Source organism: Myotis myotis, unplaced genomic scaffold (assembly GCF_014108235.1).
Source record: "Myotis myotis isolate mMyoMyo1 unplaced genomic scaffold, mMyoMyo1.p scaffold_m19_p_3, whole genome shotgun sequence".
Classification (NCBI taxonomy): domain Eukaryota; kingdom Metazoa; phylum Chordata; class Mammalia; order Chiroptera; family Vespertilionidae; genus Myotis; species Myotis myotis.
The window spans coordinates 184,508,499-184,521,315 of record NW_023416335.1 but is presented as its reverse complement, the minus strand read 5'-3'; the positions used below and the strand labels follow the sequence as shown (position 1 = coordinate 184,521,315).

Here is a 12,817-nt window from a genome sequence, read left to right as displayed (position 1 = left end):
ATAACCATAACCAAAGATCTAATCTAGACAGGATTTCTATGCTTCCAGACGAACCTTTTATATTTACTGGTCTCTTTGCTCAGCACATTTTTGCTTTCCTTCAATTTAATGGTGTCTACTTTGAAACTAGCTGAAAACATTAGTTTAGGTAGAAAATCACTGACCTTAATCTAACCTTTGAAACTGGAATGTATCCCACTAACTGAGAAGTCTTAATGCAGACACTTGAGGACACCAGAGGCCCATTTACTGCTATAGCTGCTTCTTTAAAGTCACCTGTTATAACCAGACCAAGTATATCTTGTTGCAGAACTTTGCACAAGGAGACATAGCAACATTCTGAGTTTTTCCAATGTTCTGTTTTTTCCAAACAGTTCAGAGGTCACATGTTCTTTTGGCAAGAAGTCTACCTTTTTGAGGATTACAGTGACAATCTTACCAAATGTTTATAATGAAGTAATGAGGGTCACTGGCTTTCCAGCTTGCAATATCTGGGCTCCTGCCACCCATTACCTAACTATTGGACCAATGCCTCGCTTTTTTGTGTGTTTTTTTTATTTTGTTTTTAGTATGGTAGAGTTCCACATCTAATAACCAAATTACGGTTTACTTCAGATTAAGATGCTATTAAAAAGAAAGAGAATCTAAAATCCAGCATCTCAAACAAGATAGAAATCTATGTGTCATTAAAGAGTTCAGGGCTAAGTGGTTCGCTGTTGGCAGAGTGTTCTACCATTCTCAACATGTGACTCTGCTCTGAATTCAGGGAAGTTCTTCAACCTTTGCCGTCACACTGTGATCAGAAAGAGGGCAAGGTGCCAGGGTATTGTATGCTCTACCCTTGTGAGGACAAACCAGAAGTACCAAATATAACATCTTTTTAAATGATATTACTTAGAACGTGGTCACTCTCAATAAGGCGGCTGAGAAAGGCAGTTTTCAATTCGCTAGTTAGGCGACCAGTTGAAAATCTATTTGGAAAAAGGTTAAGAACAAATATTGGGAAACAACTCACAGTCTGATACACTTGTTCGGAAACAAATCTAAATATTGGAACAGGAAAGATTTAATACAGAGAATAAAGTACTTTCAAAATAATGAAAGGGCTGGTGCGGTGGGCTTTAAATAGGAACAATACACTACAGAACTGACATATCCAGGGACTGAGGCCCTCACTGGAACTACTGAGTGCAAGCATTCCACTTTCAAAGCAATCCCCAAATCGGGAAGCTGGGAATTAGCTGTCACCACTACTTTTGACACAGTTGCCTCTCAATGCCAAGCGAAGTGCAGAACAAGCACTAGAGTATTGCTTTAGAAACCAAGATCTTGCTTGCCAATAGAAAATAAAACCCAAAGCAACACAAATATTCCTTGCTTCCACCTTCTAAAATGTGTGCAAATACATTTTAATGGTAGAAGCTAATTCTCATCCTGACTCTTCGGAAGTGTCACTTTAAGATTTTCTGACTCTACAGCCAGAAATGTACACAAGGAAGAAGGTTGACAAGGTGTTTAATGAGCCAATCCATGGCCTTCTCCAGGGCTGCTAATAAACAATAGACGCCCCGACAGAGCAGATATTGTTAAAGCAGTATTTGTTCCCACTGACTACCCTTTAATAAACTTTTCATTTGTTTTTAATCTTTAGTAATTGAAAAACCATTTTAAATAAAATCAATTTTTTAATCTTTAGTAACTGAATGTATTAATTTCACCAAAAAATCTCAAGAAACTCAATTTGTATAAGGTTGAAGAATATCAATATTAATTTCTTGCTCCTTTACACTAGATTTTAAACAAATACAATTTTTGAAGGTTTGAATTGTGATCTTTATAAAGGCTTCATGTACTATTGATTCATTTTTCCCTCCTGTCAAGCTGAAGTGAATAAAAGAGCAAGCAAATTATGTTTAATATACTGGTAAGCACCAATGCATCTAGCACTTCATTTCAAAATAACTCGGTCAAGATATTTTCTTTTATTTGCCAGTTTCTTAATATTTTAAATTGGAATATATAAACAACTTTATCAGACCTACAACTTTCTTCATTTGTTTTTCAAGGAGATACCAACTGGTTCAGATCTCTATGCTAGGCAACAGGGCTAGGTGTGGGAAGCAACCTCCATGGTTAAGTCCTGCTACCAGTCGTATTCATCACACTACTCCCAGCACCAGGCAGCTGCTAAGCACCCAGGAGACACTCTAGAGCAGTGGTTCTCAACCTTCCTAATGCCGCAACCCTTTAATACAGTTCCTCATGTTGTGGTGACCCCCAATTTCATTGTTACAAATCGAACATAATTAAAGCATAGTGATTAATCACAAAAATAATATGTAATTATATATGTGTTTTCCGATGGTCTTAGGCGACCCCTGTGAAAAGGTTGTTTGACCCCCAAAGGGTTTGTGACCCACAGGTTGAGAACCGCTGCTCTAGAAGAATGCTTGACTTAAGAAGTGAAGTCCCTCTTTCAAAGGGTTTATATAAATAAATAGAGGCCCAGTGCACGACATTCGTGCAAGGGCAGCGGGGAGGCAGGTCCTTCAGCCGGGCCTGCGCCCTCTCACAGTCCTGGACCCCCAGGGATGTAGTAGTGCACCAAGGGCAGGCGGCTAGGGAGAAACCTGGATCGGGGCTGGGTGCTGGGCAGCTCGCACTCATCCCAGCCTGCTGCGCCTGCTGCCGCTTCTGGGAGAGGCTCCCAAAGCTGTGGCAGCTGCACTCACCAGTCATGAGCCCAGCTTCTGGCTGAGCTGCACTCCCCCTGTGGGAGCACACTGACCACCAGGAGGCAGCTCCTGCATTGAGCGTCTGCCCCCTGGTGGTCAGTGTGCATCATAGCAACTGGCCGTTCTGCCGAAATGGTTGATTAGGCTATTATATATATAGATAATGAGAGAGTATGAAGGTTAGGAAAATGCTGAGCATGTATAAAGCATGCATGTAGCCAGTCTCAAGGTTTTGGATCATAACTCTTTGCATTCAATTTTAAAGAGGACTATTAAATTCTATCATATTGGCAAGGTTACTGTGGAAGAATCTCCAAGGTCTGAGGCTAGACAACAGCTTGACTCATCTTCAGCAGTAGTATACCAAGACAACAAACTACCTGCATTTATAGTACATTCTACTTAACCATGTAAATTATTTCTCCTTGTTGCTATTTTTAAAATATGATTAGATGATAAAAATTATTTTTACTTCAAATTGAGCTAGAGTCCTGAGGGTGAGCAAACAAAATTGGCAATTTCTTAAGCTAGACAAAAATGTGAATATATTAAATCCTAATTAAATAAAGAAAGTAATTTGAAAGTGAAACTAATAGAAAGGCTAGAGCAGCGTTTTCAAGGGCTCTGCTCTTCTGTGAATTAAATCACTGTTTCCACCTTCCTGATCTGCTTCCACATTCAAATGCATGATAGCATGAGCAAAAGTACTTCCAGGAGAAATATTCTCTCTTTAGCTATTTTAAAATATATATATTTCTTTTGCATCGTATTGCTAGTCAGTCTCTTTTGCCACAACATCTGTTTCTCACAGAGAAGCTACTTCATTGTTGCATTTTTGGCTTAAATCCTTATTCATTATGCAAACTCCTTTTTTTTTTTTTTTCCCATACAACCCTCCGGTGTTTGATGAAAAATAGATTCCCAAACATGCCAAACCTGCCAAACAGGAATATAAGCTTCCAGTGGAAGCATAATGTTCCCTTGAAATAGAAGTGCTTTAGCTTGTATGAACATATTTCACTCTTGAAAAGAAACGAGATTATGTTTCATTTCTGGAAGATATATACTTCAGGTAAGAGACTGCAACAAACTTCCTATACTTCACCAAATACGTAGGAGAATATTTTAATCCAAGTGCATTCTTTTTAGCAACGTAGCTAATGATATTGGGAAACTTAGGTGGTAGATGAATTTAAAACTGAGTCAATTTGTTCTCCAGAAGATAGATCTTTTCTAGAAGTACAGATTATGCCTGGATTATTCCTTCTCTCACTTTCCCTTCCTTTCTCTTCCTTCCTCTCTTCCTCTTTCCAGTCTCCTCTCTCTCCCTCTCTCGCAAAGGCTGACTTCATAGCTTGCATGGATACCAGACCCTTTGTATCATCTCCTAACTGCTCACTCTCATGTTTCTCAGTCTTGAGACAAGTTCAGTCATGTCTGCGGGTAGATTTTTTTCTCTGTGCACATTTCCCCTCTGCCTTGAAGCTAATGCAGGTTGTCTATAGACTGCATGCTGATGGCAACTCCAAAAGGAAATTCTTATTAAATGAAGGGTGGATATTCTTAACATATGGGCTTCCAGCTGATTAGAGCTCCTGCTGGAAAAAGCAGCTGTTTTCTCTCTGTTCTGTCACTCCACGCTGGGCTCCTCCTCCCATGCCCTGTCTGTCTGCCTCTGTATTGGCAGCTCGCTGAAGGCCACTGTGAACCGGTGTGTGTCCCAATCGCCCCCTTCTTACCCGGCAAATAATTAGATATCTGATACTTAGGATTGAAGATAGAAATGATAACCCACTTTTAAAAAATAATGATAATGTGTAACCCATGTATAGTGTTAAACTTTTAAAATGCATTGTCTAATGTAATATTGTAGACAGGTAACAGACTTAGAAAGGTTAAAGAACTCATGTCACGTAAGTTATGAATGATTTCACCTACGTCTTTAAAAATGTCATTAAGGCCCTAGACGGCTTGGCTCAGTGGATAGAGCATCGGCCTGCAGACTGAAGGGTCCCAGGTTCGATTCCGGCCAAAGGCACATGCCTGGGTTGCAGGCTCATTCCCCAGTAGGGGGCGGGGTGCAGGAGGCAGCCAATCAATGATTCTCTCTCATCATTGATGTTTCTATCTCTCTCTCCTTCTCCCTTCCTCTCTGAAATCAATAAAGAAATATATTTTTTATTTTTTCTTTTTAGTAAATCTTTATTGTTCAGATTATTACATTTGTTCCACTTTTTTCCCCCCCATAGCTCCCCTCCACCCAGTTTCCACCCCACCCTCTGCCCTTACCCCACCACTGTCCTCATCCATAGGTGCACGATTTTTGTCCAGTCTCTTTCCCCACCCCCCACACCCCTTTCCCCACCAAGAATAGTGAGTCCATTCCCTTTCTATGTTCCTGATTCTATTATAATCACCAGTTCATTCTGTTCATCAGATTATTTAGTCACTAGATTCTTAGATTCACTTGTTGATAGATGCATATTTGTTGTTCATAATTAGTATCTTTACCTTTTTCTTCTTCTTCCTCTTCTTAAAGGATACCTTTCAGCATTTCATATAATACTGGTTTGTTGGTGATGAACTCCTTTAGGTTTTCCTTATCTGTGAAGCTCTTTATCTGACCTTCAATTCTGAATGATAGCTTTGCTGGATAGAGTAATCTTGGTTGTAGGTTCTTGGTATTCATCACTTTGAATATTTCTTGCCACTCCCTTCTGGCCTGCAAAGTTTCTGTTGAGAAATCAGCTGACAGTCGTATGGGTATTCCCTTGTAGGTAACTGAGTTTCTTTCTCTTGCTGCTTTTAAGATTCTCTCTTTGTCTTTTGCTCTTGGCATTTTAATTATGATGTGTCTTGGTGTGGTCCTCTTTGGATTCCTTTTGTTTGGGGTTCTCTGCGCTTCCTGGACCTGTAAGTCTATTTCTTTCACCAGGTAGGGGAAGTTTTCTGTCATTATTTCTTCAAATAGGTTTTCAATATCTTGGTCTCTCTCATCTTCTGGCACCCCTATAATTCTGATGTTGGTACGTTTGAAGCTGTCCCAGAGGCTCCTTACACTATCTTCGTATTTTCGGATTCTTTTTTCATTTTGCTTTTCTGGTTGGGTGTGTTTTGCTTCTTTGCATTTCAAATCTTTGCCTTGATTCTTGCGCTCCTCTGGTCTGCTGTTGGGAGTCTGTATAATATTCGTTATTTCAGTCGGTGTATGCTTAATTTCTAGTTGGTTCTTTATCATAACATCGAGGGTCTCATTAGATTTCTTGAGGATCTCAGTAACTTTATCGGTGGCTTCTAGACAGTTCTTGAGAGACCTTAAAAGTGTGGTTCTGAACTCAATATCCTCCATTGACAGTTTTGTCCTGTTTCTTTGTCTCCGCATTTTTTATGCTTTCTTGGTGCACCCCCTAGTGGTCTTTGTGCGCAGTCTTGTTGAAGTCAAGCCTTGATTGTTGTAGTTAATACTAGGGGGATTTGAACTCTAGGCCAAATGGCTGTGAGAGAAATACATTTTTTTAAAAAAACATCATTAAGAGCTTGGATTTGAATCAAGATGTTGGAGCTCAGGGTCTCTTTTCCTGACATGCTAATCACACTCCATACATGTTTACCTACCACCTGGGGCATGGGAAAAGCAAGTTTGTGAATGGAACGTAAGAAAATAGTACCGTGACTGAGCTGGTAAATGAATAAAGACAACTTCATCCAGCTCCTATGGAAAAGGCTCATATTATGTAGATGAGTTAACTGATTCATTGAATCAATAAACTCATATGTCGCCAGTGTGAGCCTACAGGCCATAATTTCAAGATTTTTCTCTCAGAGCTGTAACCATCATTGTCCTGAGGAAGCCCTCTTCAGTGAGTGAAAAGCAGAGTACAATTCCCTTGGAGCTTAGAAAGAAGAGTGATACACTAGTCATTTCCTATCCAGAAACATATTGCATTGTATTTTTAAATAAGTAATTACTTTTCCCCCATATTTATGACCTGATGAAATGACACAGATAATCATAGATGGCAAAAAGTGAATTCTTATAGTTATTTATGCACAAATTAATTTTCACTGTTATTAAACCTTATCAATAATTCTTTTATAATAAAATTTATCCATTTTTAAGGTTGTTTTTTTTTCAATCCACTCTTCTATTGATGGGTACCTGGGTTGCTTGTATATCTTGGCTATTGTAAATAATGCTGCAATGAACATGGAGGTGCATATATATTCTTTCAAATTAGTGTTTTGGGTTTCTTCAGATATATAGCCAGAACTAGAATGGCTGGTTCATAAGGCAGTTCCATTTAAAATTTTTTGAGGAATCTCCATACTGTTTTCAATGCTGGATGCATTCCCATCATTACTGCACAAGGGTTCCCTTTTCTCCATATCATCACCAACATTTTTTATTTGTTGATTTATTGATACCATTCTGACAGCTGTGAGGTGATATCTCATTGTGATTTTAATTTGCATCTTTCTGATGATCAGTGATGTTAAGCATTTTTTCATTTGTCTATTGGCCATCTGTATGTCCTCTTTGGAGAAGTGTCTATTCAGGTCCCTTTGCCCAGCTTTTAATTGGATTTTTTTTTCTGTCTTGAGTTTTATGAGTTCTTTATAAATGTTGGATATTATCTCCTTACCAGATGTGTCATTGGTGAATATCTTCTCCTATTTAGTAAATTGTCTTTCAACTTATAAATGGTTTCCTTTCATATAAAAACTTTTTAGTTTGATGTAGTCCCATTTGTTTATCTTTTCTTTTGTTTCTCTTGCCCAAAGAGATATATCAAAAAATATCGCTAAGAGAAATGTTAGATATTTTATAGCCTATGTTTTCTTTCATGAGTTTTATGATTTTTGAGTCTTTCATTTAAGCGTTCAATCCATTTTGAGTGTATTCTTTTTTTTATATTTTATTGATTTTTTACAGAGAGGAAGGGAGAGGGATAGACAGTTAGAAACATCGATGAGAGAGCAACATCGATCAGCTGCCTCCTGCACACCCCCAACTGGGGATTTCCCCACAACCAAGGTACATGCCCTTGACCAGAATCGAACCTGGGACCTTTCAGTCCGCAGGCCAACGCTCTATCCACTGAGCCAAACTGGTTAGGGCTTGAGTGTATTCTTGTATATGATGTAAGAAGGTGTTCTAGTTTCATTTTTTTCATGTACTTGTCCAATTTTTCAACACCATTTATCAAATAGCCTGTTTTTACTTTTTCCCCTTTGAGTATGATGTTAGGTATGGGTTTGTGATATACAGCCTTTCCTATGTTGAGGTATGTTCCCTCTATTCCCACTTTGCTGAGAATTCTTATCACAAATTTGTTGCTGGATTTTGTCAAATGTTTTTTCTGCATCTATTGATATGATCATATGATTTTTCCTTCATTTTGTTTATGGGGTATATCACATTAATTGATTTGAAGATATACAATCCTTGAATCCCAGGAACAAATCCCACTTGATAACTGTATATGAACTTTTTAATGTATTGCTGAATTTGGTTTGCTAATATTTTATTGAGGGTTTTTGCATCAGGGATATTTGTTAGTGATATTTCATCAGAGACATTTTCTTTCTTTGTAGTGTCTTTATCTCATTTCAGAATCAGGATAATGCAAGTCTTATAAAATGAGCTAGGGAGTCTTCCCTTCTCTTGAATTTTTTGGAATAATTTGAGAAGGGTAGGTGTTAATTCTTTGATTGCTTTGTAAAGTTCACCTGTGAAGCATCCGGTCCAGGACTTTTGTTTGTTGGGAGTTTTCTGATTACTGCTTCGATTTTGTTGGTTGCAATTGGTTTGTTTCTTCTTAATTCAGTTTTGGAAGATTCTGTATTCCTAGGAATTTATCCATTTTGTTTGCATTGTCCAATTTGTTGGCATGTAGTTGTTAGTAATATTTTCTTATAATCCTTTGTATTACTAAGGTATCAGTTGCTGCTTCTCTTTCTAGCATTGTTTTCTTAATCATAGGTAAAAAGGATATAGCATATTCAATTTCCCTTTTCTCTTGTAAGACAGAAAATTTAGCGTGCCTTTTAGTTTTAATTGAACTAGTCTCTATTTTTTTCACCCAGCTTATTAATATGGAATGATTTTAAAATTATTATGTTTGAAATTATATTTGTAATAATTATTTAGACTAAGTCAATGCTATCTGATTTTTAAATGATTGATCTTAGTTTCCTATTCTTAAATTTCTATTTTGATTAAAATATTGTCAACATTTTTCATTGAAAGAGTATACAAAAGTTTCTGAGCAGTTACATACATGAAAAATATTTTTTAGCTGCTATCACTAATATATGGCAAAGGAATACTTGATGTAAAATATACTTAACCTCAAAACTATGTATTTATTGTTCCCTGAGGACAGTTAGTATTTAAAGATAAAGTCTATATTCAGGATAATTTTGATTTCTTTTTTCTCATCCTTCCCCTCCCCCTTTCTTTTTGATAGGTAAATGTTTTATTTTTGACATTTTAAAAAATTAGTAATTTTTCCTGGTTGCATGTGTGTATGTGCCAGGTATGTATGCATATTCAGATTTATTTAGTTCAGATTTCCTTTTTTGTTACTTTCAATGTTAAGTCTTTTCATTTGTTCTGATTATATTTAGGATTTCAATAGTATGATGTCAGGTGTTTATTCAGACTGTTGGAATTGCAATAGTGTCACTCATTCATTTCTATCGTGGTTTCATTTTTTTCAGTGCTCATAGAGTGTTCCTCAATGCTATTTCAAAACTTAGTTTTTTATGTCAATTCTGCTTTTAATGACAATTTTAATGTTAGTGAAGTTTTAGTTTCTTTACATATCAATATCTCACCAAGCTCCATTTTTATTCATAAATCTCTCAACCAATTTATTCTATATCTTTATTCTTCATTTTAGTATTTTGGTTTCTATTTTATCTTTCTGCTTTATGTAATAGAATAGTTTTTTAATTTTATAAGAAACATAGTTAATTTTTATCATATAAGTAAATATGTTTTCCAAAACTAATTTCTCCTCTTTTGTCTCAACTTTAAAGTCATTTTAGTTCTTGCAGAATATTTCCACGTCTATGTGTCACTTTTTTTCCCCAAATACTCATCCTGTAGGAAGGAAAGTTGTCTCCACTGATTACTCATAAATAATGTCTGTAGCTTCATCTGACTGCTTTCATTGTTTACCTGGTGGCTGTTAGAACACATTTCTCATTTTCACTTAGACAGTGAATATAAACAGACTTAACCTAATTAATTACTGGTCACTAGCAGTCACTTAATTTCTCTGAGTTCTGGACTTCATTTATCTTGCTGTTGTTTTCTGTTTGACTACTTTGAGAAGGTAAGCATATTTCTAGATGATTCTAATCAACATATAGTTCTGCTTTTGCCAAAAATGGTCAACCTTTGCACTTTCTCATGGTATTTTACCTCACATTCTCAAATAAAGCATGTCAAATGCTTAGTCACTGTGGACTCCAGATATTTTTCACTAAAGCAAATTGTAGTCTTAGAAATAATGTAAGCAGAGGGATGGTAAAGTGGCTCTGGCTGCCAATGAAAGGTGTTGCAATGCAGCAGAGCAACAATTTTGGGAGTGAGGATGGAGAGAATTGATAAGCCTGAATCTCCCAGTTGGTCAGTAGCAGGGAAATGAGTCATCTCCTTACCATTTTGCATGCTGGCAGATAATAAAGCAAGTGCCAGACTTGCTTTTATTTTCCTCTTATTCCATTTCAGCTTAATCTGCTTTGACTTTATTTATGGACGATTGGATGAATGGTTGACAGTCTTTTTTTTTATTGATAATGTTATACTATAAATAAATATCATTTGATTTTTCACTTTAAAAAATATTTGGTTAATTTTTAAAATCACATACTACCATCCAGATTCAATTCTAAAGAAATTCAACTGGCCTGGCTGGCCTGGCTGAGTGTCAACCTATGAACCAGGAGGTCACGGTTTGATTCTGGTAGGGGCATATGCCCTGGTTGTAGACTGGATCCCCAATGTGGGGCATGCAGGAGACCAGCCAATCAATGATTTTCTCATCGATGTTTCTATCTCTCTCTCTTCCTTCCTCTCTGAAATCAATAAAAACGTATTTTTTAAAAAAAGAAATTCAACTGGAGTGATCTTAAATCCCTTCATTTATTTTATTATTACCATTATTCTAAGGTTATGGAACTAAACTCATTTACTAAACTCACAGTGTGTTGACCAGCTTTTATTTTTGTTATTTATAAGGTTTTTTGGTTGTTTTAAAGTTTTCTAATTTTGTCTGGTTGTCTATTTTTTAAATTCAAACTTTATACATTAATTCATTTAACTCTTCTCTATGTTAATGTTTCAATTCAGTCCTATTGTTGTAGCCCCAATGCAATGAATCATATGACAAATGCTTTTCAGATATATGTTTGTTTTAAATAGTAAAAATAAAATATGGTTATTCAAGCCATACATATTAATCAGATTTTAAAAGGAACATCTTGTTGTATATTTCATTGTATGTGTCGGTACAATAGACATGTTATTAGAAGCATTAAAAATTACCAATGCATCATATAATTATGGCTTTTCCTTATACATGGTTTTTAAAACTTTCTAGGATCTCTCTCTAAATCATATTCAATCAAATTCATTATATCAATAACTTTGTCAAAGATTCAGTTGAAATTTATGTTTCTTGAGAACTTATATCTTGTGCTAATGACTATGGTAATGCTGAGCATAATTAAGGACTTATCTCTACACATCTATGATATTTTCAATATTTATTTCATCTATACATTTACATTTATTTGGTGAAAAACAGAGACATGTTTCTAGCTACTAGAACAGTGATGGATACTGTGTGGCGTGCACGCTTCTCCCTTCTCCTACATCCACACAGACGGTGCTAATGGAGCATTACCATCCCGAATTTTGCTCAGCTGCTCAATTCTCAAAGCAATCCTGAGAAGTCACTACCATGTAATGAAATTTCATTTATGAGATAAAACTATTTACCAATTCAGTTTCAGATCCATATTAGAATTCCCCCAAAGAAGAAACTGTTATTAACTGGTTTCTGCTACTTACTTCTATTCTCAAATATTTGCAAAAATAAGTGTAACCTTTGCATGTATGGGAAATTTTGCTCAGTTTTGTTAGTGTTGAACAATGAAGCTGAAACTAGATAGAAATAAATATAACAGTATACATCTTTTATATTTATTTAATAATACAAAGAATAGAAGAACAAAATTACATATTCTAAAAATGTAACTTTGATAAATGTGAAGTTGTTTGCTAGAATATTCTAACATACTAACACTAGAGCCCTGGTGAATGAAATTATGCACTCAGGGGGTTCCCTCAGCCCATCCTTCGCCCTCTCATGAGGTCTCTCCTCTGGGAGCCCTCGGGGGATGTCTGACTGACAGACTTCCTTAGCCCTGCTGCAGAGGCAGGAGAGGCTCCCATCACCGCTGCTGTGCTTGCCAGCCATGAGCCCAGCTTCTGGCTGAGCAGCGCTACCCCTGTGGGATTGGGCTGAAACTGGCTCTCTGACATCCCCTGAGGGGTCCCAGATTACGAGAGGGCACAGGTCAGGCGTAGGGACTCCACCAGTGCACAATCTGGGCCAGGGAGAGATGCGGGAGGTTGGCCAGCTGGAAGCACCGCAGGAGGGCTCCCAGGTGTGTTTGACCCATTTCACTCAGCCCTGATTGGCCAGACCCCAGCAGCAAGCTAACCTACCAGTCGGAGAGTCTGCCCCCTGGTGGTCAGTGCACATCATAGCAACTGGTCGACGGGTCAACTGTCTGCCCCCTGGTGGTCAATGAATGTCATAGTGAGCAGTTGAGAGGCCTTGGCATATCATTAGCATATTACACTTTGGTGGAACAGCCGAATGACCAGACACTTATCATATTAGGCTTTTATTATATAGGACGTTACTGGATTATTACTTTAAAAGATTTTTAATATATTTCAATTAAACAGATAATTTTAAGAACTAGAGCTGAATTGATTTACTAGTGTTTTGTATTCTCTGTCCCTTTAATGTAAGAGTGACAGAAATCAAAACTTGTAA

At 37.0% G+C, this 12,817-nt stretch overlaps 1 protein-coding gene across 1 annotated transcript in view; it reads left to right on the top strand.

Moving 5' to 3' along the window:
* Window positions 1-3,684: 3,684 nt before the first annotated feature.
* The window catches only part of PIK3C2G (phosphatidylinositol-4-phosphate 3-kinase catalytic subunit type 2 gamma), a 289,697-nt gene continuing 280,564 nt past the window's right edge, over window positions 3,685-12,817 (top strand). Inside the window, exon 1 of the mRNA XM_036301543.1 lies at window positions 3,685-3,807. The gene's annotated coding sequence lies outside the window, so the exon portion shown is untranslated. The remainder of the gene's footprint in view (window positions 3,808-12,817) is intronic.